Source organism: Armigeres subalbatus, chromosome 3 (genome assembly GCF_024139115.2).
Source record: "Armigeres subalbatus isolate Guangzhou_Male chromosome 3, GZ_Asu_2, whole genome shotgun sequence".
Classification (NCBI taxonomy): domain Eukaryota; kingdom Metazoa; phylum Arthropoda; class Insecta; order Diptera; family Culicidae; genus Armigeres; species Armigeres subalbatus.
In genome coordinates, this window is record NC_085141.1 from 232785277 (window position 1) to 232799874 (window position 14598).

General features: G+C 28.6%; 2 protein-coding genes and 1 long non-coding RNA gene across 5 annotated transcripts in view; 2 read left to right on the forward strand and 1 right to left on the reverse strand.

Moving 5' to 3' along the window:
- The window catches only part of LOC134220845 (ras-related protein Rab-23), a 239425-nt gene that overhangs the window by 45817 nt on the left and 179010 nt on the right, over nucleotides 1-14598 (forward strand). The window lies entirely within an intron of this gene.
- LOC134220846 (protein yippee-like) overlaps nucleotides 1-14598 on the forward strand; it is a 385579-nt gene that overhangs the window by 45794 nt on the left and 325187 nt on the right. The gene's annotated exons all lie outside the window — the stretch shown is intronic.
- The window catches only part of LOC134220847 (uncharacterized), a 59523-nt gene continuing 45306 nt past the window's right edge, over nucleotides 382-14598 (reverse strand). The window contains exons 2-3 of the long non-coding RNA XR_009982082.1: nucleotides 975-996; nucleotides 382-546 (exon numbers count right to left, since the gene is read on the reverse strand). This is a non-coding gene — a long non-coding RNA (uncharacterized LOC134220847). The remainder of the gene's footprint in view (nucleotides 547-974; nucleotides 997-14598) is intronic.

Consider the following 14598-nt stretch of genomic DNA (forward strand, 5'->3'; position numbering starts at 1 on the left):
ACAGACGGTCCGACCGAACTAAATCCCCTGGGGGCGGAGTCAAAGTTGTACAACACGTCGGAGCGTGTGTGGGGCCCCTTACCGAGCTTTCAACAGCGGAACGTTCGGTAATCTGTTCGGTAATTGATAAAATTCACAGATCGTTCGGTAATTTAATTTTATGATGATCTGTCAAACAGTACCGTACAGATCGGTAATTTGAATAACAAAATTACCGAACGTTTTGGAACTTTTATGGTATTGAGAAATAGATTTTTTGCATTTCTTTCAATAATTTTCAAATACACATGCTGTTTTGTAACGTAAATGTCCTTTATTATATTCAATGCAACGGACTAGAAACAGATATACTTATAATTAAGCGGCATACAATTCGCACAGCGGTGTCGTCAGGATTCTACATATCTTGTGCAGGTTTTGTCGTCGTTTGCGGGATGTGCCGTCTTTTTCGGAACAAGTCGGATTGGAGAAAAAAATTGTGTCATTCCCCTCGATTCCACCAAATCTTTGATCAGGACCAGTGAAGCCACGGAAAATTAATATAAGCTAAATAGATTAAATTTTAATTAAAAACCATATTCGGTTTATCAATTTATTGTAAGGATTATTTTTCATTTAGTCTTTCAAAGATTACAACTAATTTTATCGTTGTTAGGATTTCTTTTGTCAAATTTTTAGATGGCGACGTGTTTACAATACAAATGAATTAAACATATTCAACGAAATAAAAAACACCATTAAAATCTATGAACAAAAACAAATTATGCACCGATAAAAAGGTTTCAACAGTTATTGCTTTTGTGCCACAATGCCGGTTCACCGGAATGTTGGGAATATTTAATTAAATTTCAGCACTTTATACTTAATTGTAAATGACACACCCATTTTATATCATATCCGCCAATAATCCGGAAGCGTTCGAGCTGCAGAAATCAAACAAAAAATAAAATTATGAGGATATGTCTGCATCTTACCGTTGATGTTGATGCTGGTGATCTGAAATTAAACAGTTAAAAATAAAAATAACTAGACAGTTAAAAATAACAATTTCTGGTTCTAGAGAAAGTGGCATCAAAAGTTTGACAGTTCAAGTTATTTTACCGATATACTGTAATATAGAAAATATTTTGTAGTTTGTCCGGTATCATTTTTACAATGTACAGCAAAAAATAGCGTTACAGTACGAACTTGTTAAAATAATTACAGATTTACAGATTGTTCGGTACATTTCAAACTTTATCTGGTAAAATTATTCATATTTAACGAATTAACTCATTACCAAATTTTCAAAAAGACTTATCTGCTTTTGTAAACAAAGATTCAAACGTCGTTTTGTCGAATCTGAAAGCTCCCACTCCCACTCAAACCATCAGCATCAACAGGTAGCCGAAGTCTTCACCTATGTATTGATGGTGCTGGTTTGCTTAAGAGTACTCTCAGATTCGACAATTCGACGTTTGAATCTTTGTTTACAAAAGCAGATAAGTCTTTTTGAAAATTTGGTATTGAACTGTAATTTTTCAAATATGACGTTCACTACTTTTTGAGATTTCTTGACCCCCTCCCTCCTCTTTTTTGTATACCTATTACATGTACTGTCACAAAATCTTAGACCCTGTAAAACTGCGTTTTCCAATTTTCTGATCACCCAAATTTTCAATTTTTCAATTTTCCAGTTTTTTGTTCTCAACTTTTTTTTTCTAATTTCCAGTTATCAAATTATATAATTACGCAGTTATTCAGTCAACCATTCTCATACTTTTAAATCAAAAATTTAAAACATTTTGAATTTATTTTTTTTTTATTTCGACATTTTAGATGTTTATTTTTTTATTATTCAATTTTAGGATTTAAATTCCTTTAATTTTTATATTGTTATAATTTTCTTAGTTTTAGAATTTCTAATTTTTAAAATTTTTAAGATTTTTAAAATTTTTAAATGCTTTAATTTTTTAAATTTTAAACTTTAAAATTTTGCAATTTTAAATTTTGAATTTTTAATTTTTTAAAGAGTGCCCGGTAATAAAAATCAGTTTAGTGTGAGATTTTTCTTGTTTCGGACAGCAGAACGATCGCGCGATCTGCCGAATCTGCATTGCGCGGCTGGTAATAAAGTTAATCAGTTCAGTGCGTGATTTCTCGTGTTTCAGATTCTCCAGTAAGCAGAGTGATCGGCCGGTCACCGAAATTTTGTTCTGCTTTGTGCAGGTGAGTAAGTTAATCAGAAAGATAATTAAAATATTTAGCGTTTTTCGATTGTTTTTGTTTTAAATCAAACTGCACGCTATACACGGAAGACCGTTTACCAAAGCGAACCCTGCCCCACTCCCTACTCCATATATCCAACATTCCAGTGATTTCTCGTGGAAGTGTAGATGACTCGTCGGCTTCTATCAAAGCGAGTATCACGTCAACAATTTCCTACCTATTCCTTAATTGACCTGCATTCGGACACGGCCGGCGCTGGTATTGCTTATTTTTGGGTCACCAATTCTTACACATTGAAGATGATGTTAGTCCCAAACTTCATCTATTGGTGCTCTGTGTAATTATAGCCTGGCCTGACAATAACGGAGTAGCAACCGTGGGCGGTCAATCATGCTTTCATTCTCATGCTTTAAATTTTGAATCTTTATTTTTTTTAATTGGGTTATACCCCATTCCCGGCCTAACATGCACATGACTCCATTATTTAATTGATATTTATGACAGGAAGCAACTTTTCCTGAATTTTGTAGGCCGTGCAATACTGCAATGGGGTTCACTTCAGCCTAAAAAACAGCTATTCTTGCATTTCCGGCACACTTCAAACCAGTTTCCCTCAATCTCTCAACATTTTACTCTCATTCTCTCGGGACGGTAGAATATGCAACGTAAACAAAAATATGCACGTTCTACGACAACATGATGCCAGATGGTATTATTTATAATATTTTTTATTTAGTTGAGAAGATATATTCACTCATCCAAATTTCTTCCAAACACTTAAAAACAATATTTTATTCACTTTTTGAAATCGATAGAATTATAAATACCATGAACGCGACCACGTATTGGACAGTTTTCCTATTAACAATGAAGGATTATTATTTTAGGCCGAGGTGATTTTTGTGTGGTTTGAGGATACAGTTTTTAATGTATTCTAATATGTTTATATAAGTTCTGGTGAAACGATCAAATAGGAAGGATTGGAGTGCGTTAGTTCAGAATTATTGTGTGGTGATTAATAGCTTCAGGCAATGATTGTATCGAGAACTATGACGATTTTCAGGTAGGGGAGATATGTATAAAATGCGCCACCCCCTTTTCTTGGTTTATGTCCCAAATTTTGTCTCAAAAACGTAGGCAGCTGAAGCCAAAACATATTTGTATGCCGTCAAATGAAAAAACTCAGTCAAAAATTCTGTATTAAAATTTAAAAAATAAAACATTATTTTAGTCCATTCCAATGCAATTTCGGCGTTTCTGTCCTCAATGCTTTTCTTTAGATACAAAACATATTTCCACCTCATTACCATCAGTCTGAGCCATTGACTAACTGAAAGAATAGAGTTGACACTAATCTTGTGCAAAATAGTTTGAAAATTTTGGTGAAAAATACTGGAATACGCATATTGCCCAGCATCGTTCACTTTGGATTGAAATTCTCAATTTTGGAATAAAATCGTTTTGTTGCAATTTTGCTGGCTTTACATGGAAATTTGTGGACCATATAATGACTGATATGATAGATTATTGATAAACAATTCGAAAATACATGTTTTCGGAGGAAATCATCATTAAATTAAGTGATTAGCTTAGGGGGCGCATATTGACCGCATCTCCCCTAGGTGTTTATTTGATGATATCGCTTTGTAAAAGTGGAAAGATTCACTCCGGCTCAGTGTTGTTGCAACAAAGAGCGAATATTCGGAATCTACATTTATATTTCCTATAATTGGATCAATTAGGAGTGAAATAAAAGGTTGAAAGATATTGAATATTGTGCCAAATGAATGGGAGATTTTTTTAAAAATTTTAAACTTTTAAATTTTGAAATTTTTAAATTTTTAAAATTTTTAAATTTTTAAATTTTTAAATTTTTAAATTTTTAAATTTTTAAATTTTTAAATTTTTAAATTTTTAAATTTTTAAATTTTTATATTTTTAAATTTTAAATTTTGAAATTTTTAAGTTCTTAAATTTTAAATTTTAAATTTTTAAATTTTAAAATTTTAAATTTTAATTTTTAAATTTTGAATTTTAAATTTTTAAATTTTAAATTTTTAAATTTTAAATTTTAAATTTTAAAATTTTTAAATTTTAAATTTTAAATTTTTAAATTTTAAATTTTTAAATTTTTAAATTTTAAATTTTTAAATTTTAAATTTTTAAATTTTAAATTTTAAATTTTTAAATTTTAAATTTTTAAATTTTAAATTTTTAAAGTTTTAAATTTTAAATTTTAATTTGTTAAATTTTTAATTTTTTAATTTTTAAATTTTGAATTTTAAAATGTTTAAACTTTTAAATTTTAAAATTTTTAAATTCTTTTTTAAATTTTTAAATTTAAAATTTTAAATTTTAAATTTTAAATTTTCAAATTTTAAATTTTTAAATTTTAAATTTTAAATTTTTAAATTTTAAATTTTTAAATTTTAAATTTTAAATTTTAAATTTTAAATTTTTAAATTTTAAATTTTAAATTTTAAATTTTTAAATTTTTAAATTTTTAAATTTTATATTTTTAAATATTTAAATTCTTAAATTTTTAAATTTTTAAATTTTAAAATTTTTAAATTTTTTTAGTTTTTATATTTTTAAAATTTTTAAAATTTTGAATTTTTATGTTTTAAACTTTTAAATTTTTAAATTTTTATGTTTTAAATTTTTAAATTTTTAAATTTTTATGTTTTAAATTTTTAAATTTTCAAATTTTTATTTTTTTAAGTCTTTTAATTTTTAAATTTTTAAATTTTTAAATTTTTAAATTTTTAAATTTTTAAATTTTTAAATTTTTAAAATTTTTAAATTTTCAAATTTTTAAATTTTTAAATTTTTAAATTTTTAAATTTTTAAATTTTAAAATATTAAAATTTTCAAATTTTAAAATTTTGTATTTTTAAATTCTTAAATTTTTAAATTTTTAAATTTTTAAATTTTTAAATTTTTAAATATTTAAACTTTTAAACTTTTAAATTATTAATTTTTCAAATTTTTAAGTTATTAAATTTTTAAATTTTATTTTTTTAAATTTTAAATTTTAAATTTTATATTTTATTTTTTTAAGTTTTTTAATTTTTTAATTTTTAAATTTTTAAATTTTTAAATCTTTAAATTTTAAAATTTTAAAATTTTAAAATTTTATATATGTACTTTAATTTTTAAATTTTTAAATTTTCAATTTTCAATTTTTAAGTTTTTCAATTTTTTAATTTCTCAATTTTTCAATTTTTCAATTTTTCAATTTTTCAATTTTTCAATTTTTCAATTTTTCAATTTTTCAATTTTTCAATTTTTCAATTTTTCAATTTTTCAATTTTTCAATTTTGCAATTTTTCAATTTTTCAATTTTTCAATTTTTCAATTTTTCAATTTTCAATTTTCAATTTTCAATTTTCAATTTTCAATTTTCAGTTTTTAATTTTCATTTTTCAATTTTAAATTTTCAATTTTTCAATTTTTCAATTTTTCAATTTTTCAATTTTTCAATTTTTCAATTTTTCAATTTTTTAATTTTTCAATTTTTCAATTTTTCAATTTTTTAATTTTTCAATTTTTCAATTTTTCAATTTTTCAATTTTTCAATTTTTCAATTTTTCAATTTTTCAATTTTTCAATTTTTCAATTTTTCAATTTTTCAATTTTTCAATTTTTAAATTTTTCAATTTTTAAATTTTTCAATTTTTCAATTTTTCAATTTTTCAATTTTTCAATTTTTCAATTTTTCAATTTTTCAATTTTTCAATTTTTCAATTTTTCAATTTTTCAATTTTTCAATTTTTAAATTTTTAAATTTTTAAATTTTTAAATTTTTAAATTTTTAAATTTTTAAATTTTTAAATTTTTAAATTTTTAAATTTTTAAATTTTTAAATTTTTAAATTTTTAAATTTTTAAATTTTTAAATTTTTAAATTTTTAAATTTTTAAATTTTTAAATTTTTAAATTTTATATTTTTAAATATTTAAATTCTTAAATTTTTAAATTTTTAAATTTTAAAATTTTTAAATTTTTAAAATTTTTAAATTTTTAAATTTTTATGTTTTAAACTTTTAAATTTTTAAATTTTTATGTTTTAAATTTTTAAATTTTTAAATTTTTATGTTTTAAATTTTTAAATTTTCAAATTTTTATTTTTTTAAGTCTTTTAATTTTTAAATTTTTAAATTTTTAAATTTTTAAATTTTAAATTTTAAATTTTAAATTATTAAAATTTTAAATTTTCAAACTTTTAAATTTTTATATTTTAAATTTTAAATTTTAAATTTTAAAATATTAAAATTTTCAAATTTTGAAATTTTATATTTTATATTTTCAAATTTTTAAATTTAATTTTTAAATTTTTAAATTTTTAAATTTTAAATATTTAAATTTTTAAATTTTTAAATTTTTAAATTTTTAAATTTTTAAATTTTTAAATTTTTAAATTTTTAAATTTTTATGTTTAAAATTTTTAAATTTTTATGTTTAAAATTTTTAAATTTTTAAATTTTTAAATTTTTAAATTTTTAAATTTTTAAATTTTTAAATTTTAAAATTTTTAAATTTTTAAATTTTAAAATTTTTAAATTTTTAAATTTTTAAATTTTTAAATTTTTAAATTTTTAAATTTTTATATTTTTATTTTTTTAAGTTTTTTAATTTTTTAATTTTTAAATTTTTGAATTTTTAAATCTTTAAATTTTAAAATTTTAAAATTTTAAAATTTTATATATGTACTTTAATTTTTAAATTGTTAAATTTTCAAGTTTTTGAATTTTTAAGTTTTTCAATTTTTTAATTTCTCAATTTTTCAATTTTTCAATTTTTCAATTTTTCAATTTTTCAATTTTCAATTTTTCAATTTTCAATTTTTCAATTTTTCAATTTTTCAATTTTCAATTTTCAATTTTTCAATTTTTCAATTTTTAATTTTCAATTTTTCAATTTTTAAGTTTTCAATTTCTCAATTTTTCAATTTTTAATTTTTCAATTTTCAATTTTTCAATTTTTCAATTTTAAATTTTTCAATTTTTTTTTAAATTTTTATTTTTTCAATCTTCAAATTTTTTAATTTTAAAATTTTTCAATTTTTAAATTTTTCAATTTTTAATTATATAATTTTTCAATTTTTCAATTTTTTAATTTTTCAATTTTTCAATTTTTCAATTTTTAATTTTTTATTTTGTCTTTTTTTTAATTTTTCAATTTTTAAATTTGTAAATTCTTAAAGTTTTAAATTTTTGAATTTTTTAATTTAAATATTTTTTGAATTTTTAAATTTTTAAATTTTTAAATTTTTAAATTTTCAAATTTTTAAATTTTTAAATTTTTAAATTTTCAAATTTTTAAATTTTTAAATTTTTAATTTTTTAAATTTTTAATTTTTAATTTTTTAAATTTTCAAATTTTAAAATTTTTAAATTTCTTAATTCTCAAATTTTTAAATTTTTAAATTTTTAAGTTTTTATGTTTTAAATTTTTAAATTTTTAAATTTTTAAGTCTTTAAATTTTTAAATTTTTAAATTTTTAAATTTTTAAATTTTTAAATTTTTAAATTTTTAAATTTTTAAATTTTTAAATTTTTAAATTTTTAAATTTTTAAATTTTTGAATTTTAAAATTTTAAAATTTTTAAATTTTTAAATGTTCCTTTCGGTATATCGTGTCCCCATCACAGCATTTTGGTTGATTCACATTACACGCCGCCTTTAAAAATCCTAGGATATTATCCGATTATGTTTGTCCAACCGTCAAATTTCTACAAAACTAAGTCTATTGAGAATTTCAATATTGGGGACAAAATTGGCACTTGTGCAGTGCCTCCATAGAATTTTTCCAAAGAAAATTCTAAAGAATTTAACTTTAACTTGGAATTCCCTTTAAAGCTTTTACGGAAAATTCTTACGTATTTGGCTGGATAGTTCTCCAAACTTCGGCTGGAATATCATCCAAATGTCAGGAAAAATCTTCCGAATTTCACAAAACAATATTTTGGAATTTTAGCTTATATATATATATTTTTTTAATAATTCCAACGAATTTTTTTCTAAATTTCTACCAAGCTTTGTTAAGCTTTTCAGAGAAGGGAGGAAAAAATAAGCTCCCAATGGTCTTGTTTTGAGAAATCATAAAGTTTAACATATAACGAATGAGATTTGTTAAAACTGTTTAAAAGATTTGTTAAAACTGTTAGGACTGTTAAAAAAGGCCATCTTCGCTGAACTGCCAGGATTTCGGAAGACCCTAAAACATGTTTAGATACTATCAAACTGAACTCCATTGATCTTGTTTTGCAACAGTTTGAGATGTCGCAAGCAAGGTTTTTTAATGATCAAAAACGGACATTTTCCCGGAAAACCATTGTGGAATATTCCGCGACATGTCCAGCTTGTCAAAAATCCTTCGTAAATCCTTCGTAAATGTTGCAATCGAGGTTTTATAAATGAGCAAAAATGGCCGTCCCCCTGGGGCACCATCTTGGAAGCTTCAGGGACACGTCCAACTTGTCCAGAAACCGTCAAAATGAGCTTCATCGATCTTGCTTCGCATTAAAATAAAGTTTGTCATGTCGCACGCTGACTTATAGAAGCCTACCTACCCCCAGTACACCCCGGAATATTTCCGGAACCAAGTGGCCAATACAAAGTATTATCCCATTTTCAAAAACTAGAGATCTGAATCTGAATGATTATTTTAATGTGCCGGTTGTCACAATGCAGAAGGTTATGTTTTTTTCAATTGTCATGTGAAAGCGTGACCTTCAGGTAATGTTCATGTTCAGTTCAGAATATAAGGATTAATTGCTCTAATTTCCAACAGTCCACCAAGTTATGTTATTTCTCTGACTCTGCTGTCAAATTGCTCTAAAATAGTAAAAAGCACGGTGCGAACAAAATTAAAAATTCAGACGAAATTAACGACTTTGGTGCCATCTCGCTACAAAAAAAAGCAAATTTTGTAGGTACATGTCCGTTATATTTAACTAATTTTACCATTCAAACTTCAACTGACTGTCAGACTAGACGAACATCTCAATATACACGAAGAACAGCAAAACTATATCCTTCTACGCCAAAGTTTGCTACCAAGTTTTTATATCCTTATCCTATATCCTAGTGGCAGGGAGATGTCTGCATTTCTCCGGACATTTTTCTCATTCCGGATGATAAATGTGTCTGGAAGGAAACTGCATCCGAAGAGTAGTGTGAGTTCTTATGGTACCCAAGAGAAAGGCACCAAGTGACTACATCTGGTGCGGTGTTACCAATTCTGGGGTGTGTCCATAGGAAGGGGGTGGAGAAAATAAACCTCTTCGTGTGTAAGATAGGGCTGCTTAAGATATGGTTCCTTGTGTTAACTAGTATCTTTCATATATAATATGTTTTTATTACTTTGATTCTCAATGTTCTAATAGAACGGCTTGATATCATTTACTGTAGGGTAATATTCTTATGTTGATCTAATATTGCGAAATTACTTCGATTCGACTGCTTTTTGCTGTGTGAGTTTGTATGATTCTGATTTCAAACAAGAGACCGTCCCAGCCACAATAAATAAAATTTCTTTTAAATCACTTAACCCGATATTAATTCAATGGCCACGAACTGAAAGCAACGAACGTGGCTGGTGCGGTCATTTGCGCCGCAACCTTGAACACGACTGCACTTTGAATTCCGCTGTGCTGCTACAAGCTGTTAGTCTGTTCTTTTTCTTCTGCCGGACGTCAGCGTCGTCTGGAATTGGTTCTCGACTTGCCCACTACCTACACCTACCTACTCCTTGGCGGGTAAACCACCCACTAAACGAGATGGGCGGGTACCTTAGACAGCGAGATTGCTAGGACGACTGCTGTTTTCTTTCCAGTCACTGGGTGAAATGTTGGTATAGGTTAGTTCCGTCTGGTGCACTTTTGCAACTGCTTCATCTGTTTTTTTTCGTTGGAGGTGTCTTGGGGAATGTAGAACATAACTGGAAGATTTATTCTGCTATATGTATAAAAATAGTTGGAAAACGCAAAATAGAACTTGGTATCCTGTCTGAGCCAGAATACGGTGAGGCGACGGACGAGATTTTTTATCGTCCAAGCAAGTTCAGAATATTGTACTGTCTGCAACGTAGGAGAAATGCAGACAATCTTTCGCAAATGATATTCATGATAATAACTTTGCCAATTTTATGCATTTGGCAATACACTGAGATGTTGTGTTTTATGTTAAGGGTTTAGAAATTTCTTTCACGGATTTTCCGTACAAAAGCATAACGGATTGAAAATTATTGTACTCAGTGAGATGCATGGTAAGATATGGGTATGGGTATTTCCTTAGTAGCAAGGAGAGTTTCCGATATTTCACACTAACGCCACGTATCGTATTATAACTTAATTACGCAGCTATCTGCCCCAAAGATGCATTCCTGTGGGACTCATTTGTTGTATCGTTTAATCTCTTTATGTGCGATATAAAACAATTAAGCTATGATATTCCTTAGAAAACGGAAGACAAAAATAGCCAACTTCCGTGGGGGTAGGTTTATGAGACAGTAGTGAAATAAATGTGCACAACAAACGTGAATAATGGAAGCGTCGCACGACTTCAGATAAAATGGGATTTCTTCAATGTTAATGATGCGATGCTTTTCTATTCAAGTAAAAACCTCGCCCCGTGGAGCATCGAAATCCGTACTCTTAAGCACCTTAGTATATGAAAAAGTCATTAGAAAATAGGAATCGAATGTAAATAAAACATTTCTCATTGACACAGGCGCATGAAGGGTTCTATTTTTGAAGTGTTTCACGTTTACTCATTAAAAACTACGTAAAACATGATAAAATAATGAATTAAATCAACTACTCCTGACTCGAAATCCGTCCGATCCGATCCGATCCGTCGAGAAGCGATCCCTTCGATTTGTATTCCGCTTATCTTATGTAATTATTTGCAATTAGCAATTAAAACATAGTTACTTTTGGTGCAAGTATGCTCTACCCAAAAACAAAATGGCGGCACAAACTCTGCGTTTGGTGGGTGGAGATTTGTTTTTGATTTTTGTTGTTTTAATTTCAAAGCCTTCTTTCCAATTCTATGCCCTAAAAGCTTACTGCCAAGTAGCTGAACAGGATAAGATTAATTATTCCTACATTAATTACCTTTAACCTTCTTTAATTTATTGATATCTCATGAGGTGGACGGATTTCGGTGCTGTACGGATTTCGGTCCCGCATTGTATCATGAGGCTAACACGATGATACTTTTATGCCCAGAGGAGTCGAGACAATTTCCATTGCCTAGACCGGCACCGGGAATCGAACCCAGCCACCCTTAGCATGGTCTTGCTTTGTGGCCGCGCATATTACCGCACGGCTAAGGAGGGCCCCGATCTTTGAACCGGTACTCGGTAGATCCGTTTACCGCTTCCAATCGGTTCAAATACGGCCCAGGAAATAAAAAAACAGCATAGATTGCCATAACGTAAGCAATCATGAAGTTTGATGTCTCGCATGATGGTATTTGCCTATTTCCTTAAAGTGACCCTGTAACAGGTTCCGGTGGAATGTCTGGAATCCTGCAGATGGTGAAAAGTGTCGAATTTTGAACTCCGTTCGGTCTAGTCTAGTCTAGTCTTCACAGACACAGTCCGTTCGTGGAAGAATCCTGGAAAGTGGTAGACTCGACTACATCTATCACTTTTCTTGTCATTATTTATGTTTAAAGTACATCATGAATGTAGTTCAAACATAAAAGCGGCCAGGCCTACTGTGCAGCGTTGTTGAAAATATCTGTGAGAATAAATTCAAAACTTGATTTCACAATTAAGCCATAGAACAGGGACATCTCGTACCAACCGCTCCGTTTTATTAGGTGATGGTTGTTGTATCGTTGGGAGTGACTTAGCTAAGGGGGTTAATGTACAATCCTTGAATCATTAACGTCTTGACTACTATAAAAACGTAACGAATACTTGTGCACATCAGCGTACATATAAACCTAGGCTCAAGCGCCATTACTCGCCCTCTGGAACGAGAGAAAATAGAAACAACGGTGATGAGAAATAAGCAAAAAAAAAAAAACAACAAAGGAGGATAAAAAATTTAAAACATTAACTCGAATTTAGAACTCCGTTTGAGGCTAAACTGTATCCAGTGGATTGTGTTTTGTAGTGTGAAGCGATGTGTGAAGAAAACTTCTCTCTTTTCCAGTCACTAACAGCAACAAAACGTGTCAGAATTTTGCAAGCAAATTCCACAAGAGCGTAAAATTGAAATACGGTAACTTTATAGGGTTTGGGTTACCGCAAACTTTTATATAATAAATTTGTTGATCTTTTTGGTGAAAACTAAACCCACACTTTAAATAAAATGAAATGTTAATTTTTTTGTTCAATAAATCTTTTTAAATCTTGAACGTCAAATCTCTTAAACGTCATGCAAAATAGAAAATGGGATTTTAGTTTTCATCGAAAAATATCAACAAAATTCAAGATATTAAATATGGTAAATCAAATCTTGTGTAAAATGGTTATCCTGAAAAGGACTCGATGATTCGTCGTAATATCATAGGAGGCGTCTTCATTACGTCCACTCCGAGTGTAATTTTTCAAAGATATTTCCTTACCGATTTACTCTTACTATCTCCTTTTCTTATGCAACATTTTTGGCCCTGAAAAGGACCGATTACTTTCATGTGTCTTTCCAACCACTGATTCAATAGCGATGCTGATGGTACTCTACCGGCGCCTTAGTTACTGCACTACTGTGTCCGCTTTCCGCGATATCTTGTTTGAGCCGCATTGGTCCTATTCTGATGTCTGTGCTTGCGATGCATGAGCGGGATTGATGGTTCACCTATTTCTAAACTTTTGACCAATTATCGATTCAGCATTCAGAATTCTCCATCGAATGCAACTTCATTTCATTTATTTAGTTTACATCTAAACAGATAACACTTAATCAACAATTTGACGCCACAATACATGGTTCGAGGCCGCATCTCTCCATCCTCGAATGCGCCTCACGCTCGCCAAGTCGTTTTGCACCTGGTCTGCCCACCTCGCTCGCTGCGTTCCACGCCGTCTCGTACCTACAGGATCGGAAGCGAACACCATTTTGCAGGTTGCTGCCCGGCATTCTTGCAACATGCCCGCCCATCGTACCCTTCCGGCTTTAGTTACCTTCTGGATACTGGGTTCGCCGTAGAGTTGAGCGAGCTCGTGGTTCATTCTTCGCCGCCACACACCGTCTTCTTGCACACCACCAAAGATGGTCCTAAGTACACGTCTCTCGAATACTCCGAGTGCTTGCAAGTCCTCCTCGAGCATTGTCCATGTTTCATGTCCGTAGATGATAACCGGACTTATTAACGTCTTGTACATGACACATTTGGTGCGGTGGCGAATCTTTTTTGACCGCAGTTTCTTCTGGAGCCCGTAATAGGCCCGACTTATCGAATGCAACTTCTTGCAAGTAAATCAGTTGAGGGTGAGTGATTAAAAGTTGGCGAGACACACACAGACATCACCTCAATTCGTTGCACAATGGTCGGGCTCCATACAAAAAGACGGCCAAAACCACCAACACATGATTTCGCAAATTGTTTTTGTACTTTCATTGATCTTATTGAGAAATGAATAAACTATATTTTTATGCGAAATGCTTTAAAACAGTGGTGCTCAGCATTTTGTGCGTTTTTTGTCTTAATCTGATTGCCACACAATAAAAATGAGCTTTCAACTTACAAGCTAGTACTTGGACGAAAGCTTTCAAATATATCTATCAGCTGAGGGTAATAAAACGAATATTGGTGTTAAAATCACTCCATACGATTTGATCAAAGTAACATTACCCTGCGGCCCGCAGGCCGCACTTTTGTTTTGGTATGATCGTTTCGGACGGAGTGAATTTAACGCCAATATCCATTTTATTACCCTCAGCAGATAGATATATTTGAAAGCTTTCGACCAAGTACTAATTTGCATTGTATGGTAAAACACGGACGTAGTCCTACGTCAAAACATACCTTTGTATACCGTTGTGTTTATGCACATTCGATCTACTAAAACATAAATAGAACTATCAGAATCGCTTCTTCTGGATTCTTTTTGGTTTGCTTTTTCTTTCTTCTTTGTTGTTTCTGCTTTATTCTTTCTTATATAATAAAATACTGTAGGACTGAGATGAAATAGATTGGAAATACTCGCATGTTAAATGTTTATAATCGTGTATTAATATTGTTAAATTTTGTATTCTAAAGCCTTGTATTGTGCATAATGTTCATGGTGATCAGTAAATTAAAGCCTAGTTATTATTGCATAACAAAATCAGCCACGGAAGCCTCCTTTCAAGAGGCTCGGAAGCCTCCTTTCAAGAGGCTCGGAAGCCTCCTTTCAAGAGGCTCGGAAGCCTCCTTCCAAGAGGCTGGGA